The sequence below is a fragment of the Alexandromys fortis genome, unplaced genomic scaffold (genome assembly GCF_014885135.2).
Source record: "Alexandromys fortis isolate MF-2015 unplaced genomic scaffold, M_Fortis_MF-2015_v1.1 scaffold_71, whole genome shotgun sequence".
NCBI lineage: Eukaryota > Metazoa > Chordata > Mammalia > Rodentia > Cricetidae > Alexandromys > Alexandromys fortis.
In genome coordinates this window covers 1,733,753-1,743,635 of record NW_026067954.1, presented here as the reverse complement: position 1 = coordinate 1,743,635, position 9,883 = coordinate 1,733,753, and the positions used below count along the sequence as shown (strand labels likewise).

At 45.4% G+C, this 9,883-nt stretch overlaps 1 pseudogene; it reads right to left on the bottom strand.

Moving 5' to 3' along the window:
- Positions 1-544: 544 nt before the first annotated feature.
- LOC126507374 (epidermal growth factor-like protein 7) lies at positions 545-4,546 on the bottom strand (annotated as a pseudogene).
- Positions 4,547-9,883: the final 5,337 nt, after the last annotated feature.

Below are 9,883 nucleotides of genomic sequence, written 5' to 3'. Positions count from 1 at the left end.
TTCCAGAGATGATGAGTTAGTCTGATTCTCTCTCTTTCCCACGTCTGGACTGGAACTGACCTTCCCAATGTCCAGGTCTGGGCCAGCAACCCAACGGCTAACCCTCGCCACCTCAGGACTTCGCTACACAGCTAGCAGGACTAGAGCACAGTCCCTTTCTCCTGCCTAGCCTGTGAGGCAGCGTCACCTAGGACAACAGTCTTGGAACTAGCTGACTTTCCTGAGATGTATGGGCTTCTTTTTTATGAAACACTTCTAGCATTCCTGAAACCTAGGAGAGCCAGTGTCACGCTAGTGCTCCAGGGTGACGTCAGCATGAAGACCCTCCAAGTTACCGAAGACAAGGAAGATAAGCCTCAAATGCTAAATGATTGGCTAACACATTCTTTCACAGGTCTAGTTCCCAATTTGTTGTTTAGAAAAAACTGAGGGAGGATGTAATTTATCAACAGTATAAGGTGTGGGGGTTTTTTTTGTTTTGTTTTGTTTTTTCTTTTTGGTTGGTTAGTTGGTTTTGCTTTTGCTGGGTATTAAACTCGTGACATTTTAAAGATAAACAACTTTATTGAGCTCGAATTCACATAGTTTACAATTCAGTGTGCAACTATCACTACTACCGGTTTTAGTGTTTTTGTTATCTCCCAGAGAAACCCCACACTGCCGGCAGCTAGTCATTCCCAGTCCACTCCTTTCCACTCTTTCCAAGCCCCCTACCCTGGGGAGCCTGGAATCTGTTTTCTGGCTCTATCAATTTTTCAGTTCTGAGCATTGTGTCTGAATAAGATTGTACAGCATGAGTTTCTTCGTAAATGACTTCTTCCACTCAGCATGTTTTCAATATATGTCCCATCAGTAATTGGCCTTTTATGGCTAAGTACTATATGGATATACTTCATTTTATTTATCCATTCTTCAGTAGATTGGATGGATTATTTTAAAATATTTTCTATAAAATACCTATATTAGGAATATGAAAGGAGATATTGGTATACATGATATCAGCATTAATATGATAAAAATATTGTCATAAATAGTGTTAATATTAGGTCAAACTACTAAAGCAACTTTTTAAGAAAGCAAAACCTAGGAGCTGAGCATGGTAGAGCATCTCTGCCCTCCTGGCATTTAAGAAGCAGAAGCAGACCATCTTGGGCTGCACAGTCAAATCCAGTCTCAAAAAACAAAACAAAACAAAAAACTCAAACAAACCATCAACAAAAAGGACCAAAACAAACTCCTCCCCTCCTCAACCGTTAGACAGATACAGTTTTGTTTGCCTACAGTCTCAGTGCTTAGGGAAGGTCTGAAACCCGGGAGTTTAAGGCTACCTATGCCAACATAGTGAGATCCTGTCTCAAAGATTACAAAGGAAAGAGAGAGAGAACAACCTAAAACACAGTTTGCAGAACTTATACAATACTTTTGAAAATACACAGTATGAACTTTTCAGATCATTCTTAAGACTATTATTTTTAAAAAGTTTAATTTATGGCTAAAAATTTTGCACTTTTCCCCTGTTTCCATTAGTGAATTATTCTACAGAAACACACCTTCCTTCCACAGACACTTCTAGAAGGCTGAGAAAAGGGAATTTGTCCCAGCCTTTTATGAGGCCAGTATAATCTAGATGATGTCGAAATGGAAGGACAGAAAAAGAACTGACAGTTACATGCTAATCTCTCCCATAAAACCCTGAAGAAAGTAATTAGCTAATTGAATCCAGTGACATATATTACAAAAGACATCTTTACGAGGGAAGTTCATTCCAGGAATGCAAAGCTTGTTAGCATTGGAAAAAGCATTGGTATTCACATCAACAAAAATGGGAGAAGAGAGGCAAGATGATCTCCCAGACAGAGACATTTTTGTCTAAAACTTAACACTCTTTTATAATAGTAAGAATTCTGATCATATTAAGACAAGGGGATGCCTTTATTCTAACAAGTAATATCTAAAAAATACAGTAAATGTTATACCTAGTAATATTTTTGTAATAAAAGTTTTGCCTCTAAGAAACATTTAAGAATGTCCACTTAGTACCATATTAATAGTATAGGTTTTTTTTGTTTGTTGTTTCTTTCTTTTTTTTTTTTTTTTTGGCCCAGCTTTATTATGACAAAGATGGGGACAATCCCCACCTCACCTCTGAACAGGAAGCTCTTGTACCTTTCCATGAAAACCCCATTTAGAGAGTCACACACAACCCCATGCTCAAGTCCTAGGAACCTCTGAGAAAGAGGGACAGACAAGCAGGGTCTTCTGCTCACAGGCACCACCAGAGAGCACCTGAACTCTTGCTGAAGGAATGTATGGGGCGACAGCTTAGACCGACCTGAGGGATGAGAGATGTTCTCACAGATCTTTTCCGCAAGCATTGGCCCCCAGCTGCTACTCCAAGGAGACCCTGCTCACTCCGTGAACCCGCCGTTGAAAGGAATTGTTTGGGTCTATGTTTTTGTTGATGGTTTTGTTTGGTGTGCACCAGGGTCTCGCAGTCCATGCTCTGTGGCCCGAGAGGCCAGGCTGTGTAGTGGTAGCAGCAGTAACTGCAGTTTATGCTCCAACACGTCAACCCGGGACTGCAGCCTGTGCACCTGCTCCCTCACAGCCTATCCGCTCCTGCTGTGGGGTTTGGGCCACTAGCGAGGTCCTCCCTCCTTGAGCAAACAGAGCATCCCATTGGCAGATGGGCTTTGCCGCTCCCAACACTGGCACCAGTAGCTACCCACAGTATTGACAAAGCGCTGGGAACAACTGGCCTCTTCAATACTCATTCATCCGCATCTGTGTGGCAAGTGTCTCCCTGCCATCACACAAGGCAGCAGCAGTAGCCTAGGAGGATGCAACTCCCTCCGTTTGCACATGGAGGCTGCCATGTTGCAGCTCTACAGAGCCCCGGGGAGCCTGCTGGTCCTCTTCCAACCGGAGCAGAAGCTATAGCAAGGCCTGATGGGAGTCGGCCCAGGGCTGTGGGGATGAGAGCCTGGTAGATGGTCCAGCGGGTGCCGCAGGCTCAGTGTCCATCGCAAATGATGAGGAAAGACTGGTATAAACGTTGCACAAAGGACTCAGCGACAGGGCCTCCAGAAAACCCCACGGCACACACTCTGCCTCTGGGGCCTGTAGACATGCGCAGTACCGCCTACAACCCTAGAAACCAGGGCACAAACAGTTCTCACGAGCCCCACGTGGTTCACATCTCTAAGTGGGGTAGCTTTCTTCTTTTGGTGGCTGCGTGGTCCTGGGTGCACACCATAATATGTTTCCTTAAATGTCATAGCAGTACAATAAAGCAAGACATGTAAACAAACAAACAAAAAAACAAGTGAAAATTAAAGAGAGATAAAATGGTCTTTGTTAGCAGGTGATGTAATTACATGGGTAGGAAGTCCAAAAGAATTAAACAGATAACCGGGAAGGATTAATAAATTAATTTAGCCAGGTTGATGAACATAGTTAACATGTAGAAAATAAAGCTTATTTATAACGTACAGGGGAAAGCCCCTTTGCGACAGCCGTGACTTAGAGTGGAAAGTGATGCCTGTATTTACAAAAGCTTTCAGAGGGCATATGAACAAAAACCTGAAGAGTCACCGGTTAGCAGATGAAATCACAGGCTCTGACACAAGGGTGTGGCTGTGGAGAAATTGCTTCATCTCTCCTGGGGCTCGGCTCCTCTGCTGTCAGTGTGGGGCAGCAGCAGGGTTCCAATGAGTGTGTTGTCACGCCAACTGAAAGGCAAGTGCTTAGGACAGGAAGTGCTGCACACAGGTCTAACATTGTCACCTTGGAGCCTGGGGCATTATCCGGTCATTCTCGGGGAGTTCTGGAAGCTGCCTTGGAGAGTTCCCCCCGCCCTGGAGTACGGGGAGACAGCACCTACAAGCCCGCAGCTGCCTGGAGTATGGGGAGACAGCACCTACAACCCCGCAGCTGCCTGGAGTATGGGGAGACAGCACCAACAACCCCGCAGCTGCCTGGAGTATGGGGAGACAGCACCAACAACCCCGCAGCTGCGGGAGGTAGGTGAAGGACACATTGCTTCCCGTTGGTGTTGAAATCCCCAGCCACATGTGGCTACGGAGTGCCTGAGCTACAGCTGGCCCATACCAAGATATGCTGGGAGCAGACAATACTCACTGGGTTTCGAAGACATTATGAAAGTAACATGATTCAATTTTTATATTGACTATATGTTAAAATGGTATTTTAGCCATATTAGGTTATGTTATAGTATTGATACTGGCTTTGGGCTTAGGAAGATGGTTCAGTGGGTACGGATGTTTGCTGTCCTCCAGCACCTGTGTAAAAGACAGGCTGTCTGCTGGGGGCAGAGACAAGTAGATCCTGGGAGCTCTCTGACCAGTGGGAATGGTGACACTGCCTCAAGGAATAAGGTGTAAAGTGACAGAGGAGGAAGACACTTGATGTCCTCCTCTGGCTTCCTCATGAGTGCAGGATGCATACATTCAAACACACACACACACACACACACACACAAGCACGCACGCTATTGAGTTCACCTGTGTTTGTACAGTTTTGCTGTATTTGGGGCAGGGCCTCACTATGGATGCCGGGCTTGTCTTAAACTTGCAATTATCGTGCCTTGGCCTCCCAAGTGTTTGGATTATTGGGTACTATGCCCAGCTTTTTAGGCGCTAGTGTATCTACAAGAAAATTCACAATTGCCATTTGAATCTCAACAGGACAGTGTTGCTTTACATCATATAGATGAGAATGGAGTCCTTGAAAGACATGGTTCAGGTCATGTCGCTACTCTGCTTAGAATTCTCCACTGATACACACTGCACTCACCAGAAAGAAACAGTCTTGACTAGATCTTGCGTGAGTGATCAAACTCATGCCTCCCCCATCTACAACCAATACAGACTGTGATGAACTTGAGCAAATTAATGGAGAAAATAAGTCACAATAGTTTTCTGGACTCTTCAAAATTTAGGTCCTGGCCTTCTGATAGGTCTTGAGGCAACCAACCAGACATCCTGATGGAGAAACAAGTTCTCTCATCTCAATAATACTCTCATGAGCCTTGACCCAGTCTCTGGTAGCTCCTGAAGCTTCCTTGAATTTGCCAGCTTGGACCTCACCATCTATCACTACTTCTTCCTTTCCTTCCCACCCATGGGGTGCTAGAGCTTGAATCTAGAACCTCCGGAATGTGCGCTATCACTGGGCAACAACCTCCACCCCTAGTCCCTTTCCCCTCCCTGCTCTTCTCAGCAGCAAGCAGTATACAAGCACACACTTTAGAGTTTTCCATTGTCCCTTTCCTGGACTAGAACATTCAAGGGCTGGTGAGATGGCTCAGTGGATAAAGAAGTGAAGTGTGTCCAGGCTGATGATCTGATTTTGATATCTGAGACCCACATGGCAGAAGGCAGAGAAAAGTCATCAACAATCGTACCTGTCAACTGAGAGCTACAGCAATGAGCGGCTAATCAAGAAGTGCCCACCAGTGCCATAGTGGCATAGCTGATGTGGGGCTCACCAACAACTTCATAGCTGAATCTGAGGCCTGCTCCACAGGGAGAAACTCATGCCTGGTTTTGAAAACCTAGTTGAAAGCCCTTGGCTAGAAAAATCACAGGCCCTAGTGGGGCAAGATGGGTAATCCATTACTATTGTTTTATAACAATAAATGGACATGTTGTCAAACTACCTTCTAAAGGCTTGTGTTTATATTCATAGATTAGTGCTGCGCTTAACTCTTATAGGAGAAGGTTCTTGTTGCAATGGGCATAGTAGTTAATGCAGAAACACGTAGATTGGCAAACTGAGAATAAGTAATGGTAGAGTGTTTGGTCCTAAATGGGGCATATACATCATCACCTCTGAGGCTTGGGGAATGTGGAAAGAAGAAGGAGAGAAGAGAACATAATAGCCAGAGGGCAAAGGGGTAAACGGCAACAATATGTCTTCTGGATATGACATGTTCCTCGTATTCATGAAGTCACTACAGCTGTCAGTAATCATACAAGACCTGCACAAGATCGGCTCCCTAGGGGGCTATTGAACGTTAGTGTTGCTGTGGGGGTGGGCCTCTCATTCTTGGGTGGTCTAGCCACTAAGTTGCCCATGTCCCATTCAGTAAATAACTTCCCATCAATGCTTATGCAAGCAGGCCTAATGAAGCTTGGTTGGTCATGCACACACAACAGACATGAAGGTGAGAGAATTTGTGGGAAAGAAAAGTTCTGGTCACAGGGAGGCAGGGTGTGAGAGGGGGTGGAGTGGCTCACAACTGCTCTTTAACTCCAGCTCAAGGGATCCAGTGCCCTCTTCTGGCCTCCATGGGTGCGCCTGCACACACATGCACACATGTACACAGAAACACACATACACATAACTAAAAATGAATCTTTAAAAACCCACAAATACAGTAAGTATGACTTAAGTCAGAAGGTATTCTATTCTTTTCTGTGTCTTTCTAGAAGAGTAGTTTAGCATCGCATTTAGGAACACGGACTTTGAAATCCCTACTCGGCTGCTTAGCCACGTTGCCCTTGCACCAAGTCATTGACCTCTGTGAAAACTAGATAATGTCTGTTTCATGGGACCATTAAAAAGAGCAAATGAGCTGGTAAGACTAAAGCACTTACCTTAGGACCAGGCACACAGTCAGTACCTAGGAAGTGTGACCAAAAAGTGTCATGTCTAAATTATGTAAATGTTGACTTCCTCAAAAGCAGGAACTCTTGCATGCATTATTCACAGCCCTGCTAACACGTACAGACCGCTTGAAGCTTTCCCCTCGCTGGGTTCAGCAGTATTAATTTATTAGCAGATGCAGGCATTGTCTTCTTTGCTGGTTTCTCCATCTGCTCTAAACTTAGTACTAAGTAAAGACAGTTGTGGGGGTGGAGGAAGTTGGCGATCTCTGGTACAGATCCATTGGGCTTTTTGTCTTGTGCAAACGCTGTAATTCAGGCAGAGTTTGGAAGCATCTGCTGAGGATCAGTGTAGGCATGCTTTGCAGAAATCTGCAGCATCTGTTCCCATCGTTATGTGCATCCATATGCGGAATCTTTAACCATTTGCATATAGTAGCATCCTTACTTACATTCCAAACTTGATACTACTCTGTATGTGGGCTTGTATAATTCTCGACACATAACAGATATTGAAGTAGTTGGTTTATCCATTGCAGTCCTCTTTCTCGACCACGTTAAGTAGAATAGCTGTGATCCCCCTGTCTCAGGTTTGAATAAAGATCTCCAGTCCTAACTTCACCTGACAATCTGTACTGTGCATGATAAAACCTTGCCTGTGTCCATTTTGCTTAATTCTTCCAAGCGCTCAGCCAACGAGACAGGAAGGTGTGTACCACGGGCTTCTCTGTACAGATGAAGGTTTGTGAAGAAGTGGGTGCCCGAGTTTCTTAAAGGCTAATAGAGGGTGCAGCTAACACCACACTCAGCGTTCAGCTGCTCGCCAGCGCCTGCTCCACCTTATTAATAGAGATTAATGATAAGTTCCCCCTTTCTATCATTTTTTGTTTTAATAATAATTTAAATTGTATTTTTAATTTTGCGAGTGTATGTATGTGTGTGTCTGTATGTGTGTGTGTGTGTGTGTGTGTGTATGTGTATGTGTGTATGTGTTGGGGTTGCCTATGTGGAACTCTGAGAACAATTTTATGAGTCAGTTCCCATCTTCCATTAAGTGGGTCCTGGGGATTGAACTCAGGTCATCAGGTTAGGCACCTTCACCGACAGAACCACCTTGACAGCCCTAATTGTTTAATTTGGGGAAAGCTGGAAACTGAACCCAAGGCCACATGTACGCCAGACAAGCTCCATATCGCTAAGCAACACCCACAACCTTCTCACTGTGCTTAACCAGCTTTCTAGAAAAGACTGGGAAGTTCTTGTCAATGGCCGTCTGTTGGCATCCTTTAGCAAAGTGTGTGGTTGGTCTCACCTTGTAAATGTGATAGTCCCATCCCCCGCGGCCATGAGGATTTATAGTGTGTGCGTGTTTTTCAGTAGTAGCGTTTAACTGCATATTCTGGAACTGAGAAACTTGAGAACTGAAAGGCAAACAAGAATCATGGCTGGGGGTGGGTGAGATGGCTTCTCTGGCAAACCATTAATTACGGAGCCAAAGTTCGATTCCCAGACCCACACAGTGGAAGGAGAGGACCAGTTTTCACAGACTGTCTCTAATCTCCACAAGCAAGCTAACACACATACACATATTCCCCAAACAAAATAAATAAAGCTAACACACACACACACACACACACACACACATATTCCCCAAACAAAATAAATAAATAAAAATGGAGAACCATTGCTGAAGTAACTAGAATAGTGGCGGAGAACCTTCATGTTAATACTCAACCGTTCCTCACTTCAAGTTGAAGGCGGCCATACAACCAGACACGGTGTTGTATGACTTGGATCTCAGCTCTCTGAAGGCAGAGGCAGGCAGACCCCTGATAATTCCAGGCCAGCTGGGGCTACGTAGTGCGACCCTGTCTCAGAGAAAGAAATCCCACATGAGGTGGAGGGGAAACAATTCCCTGGGGGGAAATTTGAAGAAAAGAAATCCTGCAGGGTGTTCGGACGGGATGCAATTTTCGTCAGAATTCTTTGTCATTAAATAGAGCGGAGGGTCGGGGACCAGGAAAGGGAAAGTCTTATAGGTTCAGACTCATGCAAGCAGCACTAATTGGAGTCCACGGGTTATTTAAAAAAAAAAAAAAAGAACAGGTCATGAAAGTGGCAGGAGAAGCGGACACGTTTGAGGGAGCAAGGGAGTGGGTGGGGGGGTGGGGGAGTGAGTCCAGCCATATGGTGCCCCCATATTCAGGGTGGGTTTTCCTCCGGCACGGTTAACTTCTCTGGAGACAGCCTCACAGACAAGCCCCGAGGTGTGTCTCTTAGCTGATCCCGAATCCAGTAGAGCTGACTCTGAGGACTCACCTTCACAGCCTGCTTGCCAACGTCCCATCTCCTAAATTTCAAGCAAGGACTCCTGGGGCACGTCTGGAGGTAATGCTACGCTACAGAATAGCAAGTGTCAGGGGGCCACAAGGTCCAGCTCATAACGTTGCCACAGATGGCCTTAGCAGTCACCAACGTGTCGCCTCACCCTACTCAGCTTCTCTCACACCCATGTTATCACTACAACGTATTTACCTTGGAGCACCTGGTGGCACTCGGTACATATTTGTTCAATAGATGGACATACTCAGAGAACATTCGGTCAGTCCCAGGGGCGTGTGTCTGTCATCTCAGCTGCTTGGGAGGCTGTGGCAGGAGGATCACTGCAGCCTGGAAGTTCAAGGTCTGGGTAGGCAACAAAGGAGACATTTTCTCAAAACAAACAAACAAACAAACAAACGAGTCCAAGCAAGAGTCTAAGCTTCAGCAGGAAAGCAGAGACCCTCTCAGAGCTGTCCTTTCTGGTACTCTTACTGCACTCCACGCCTCTTCAAACACCATACCTCTGGTTTCGTTTGAGGAGTCCCAGCTTTCTTGCCTTGCTCTGTTTTCTGAACACACAGAGCTTCCTTCTGCTTCAGGATCTTTCTACCTACTCTTCTCATATTTGCACACCGCTCACTTCTTTTTTCTAGCGTTACTGTTTTTTTGCTTGGTTTCTGTTTGGTCTTGTTTTGAGACAGGGCCTCACTCTGTAGCCTTGCTAGCCTGGAACTTGATGCATGGGCTGGACTAGCCTTGAGCTCCCACAGGTCTGCCTCCCTTCATCCACCGAGTGCTGGGAAGAAAGAAGTGCACCACCCTGCCCGGTTTATAGCACACTGCTTGATGTCATTCAGGTCCCTGCTCTAATGCCAGCCCCTTGGAGACTCTCCTGATTGTCTCATGTAAAACTGTACTTGATTTCTCCCAAT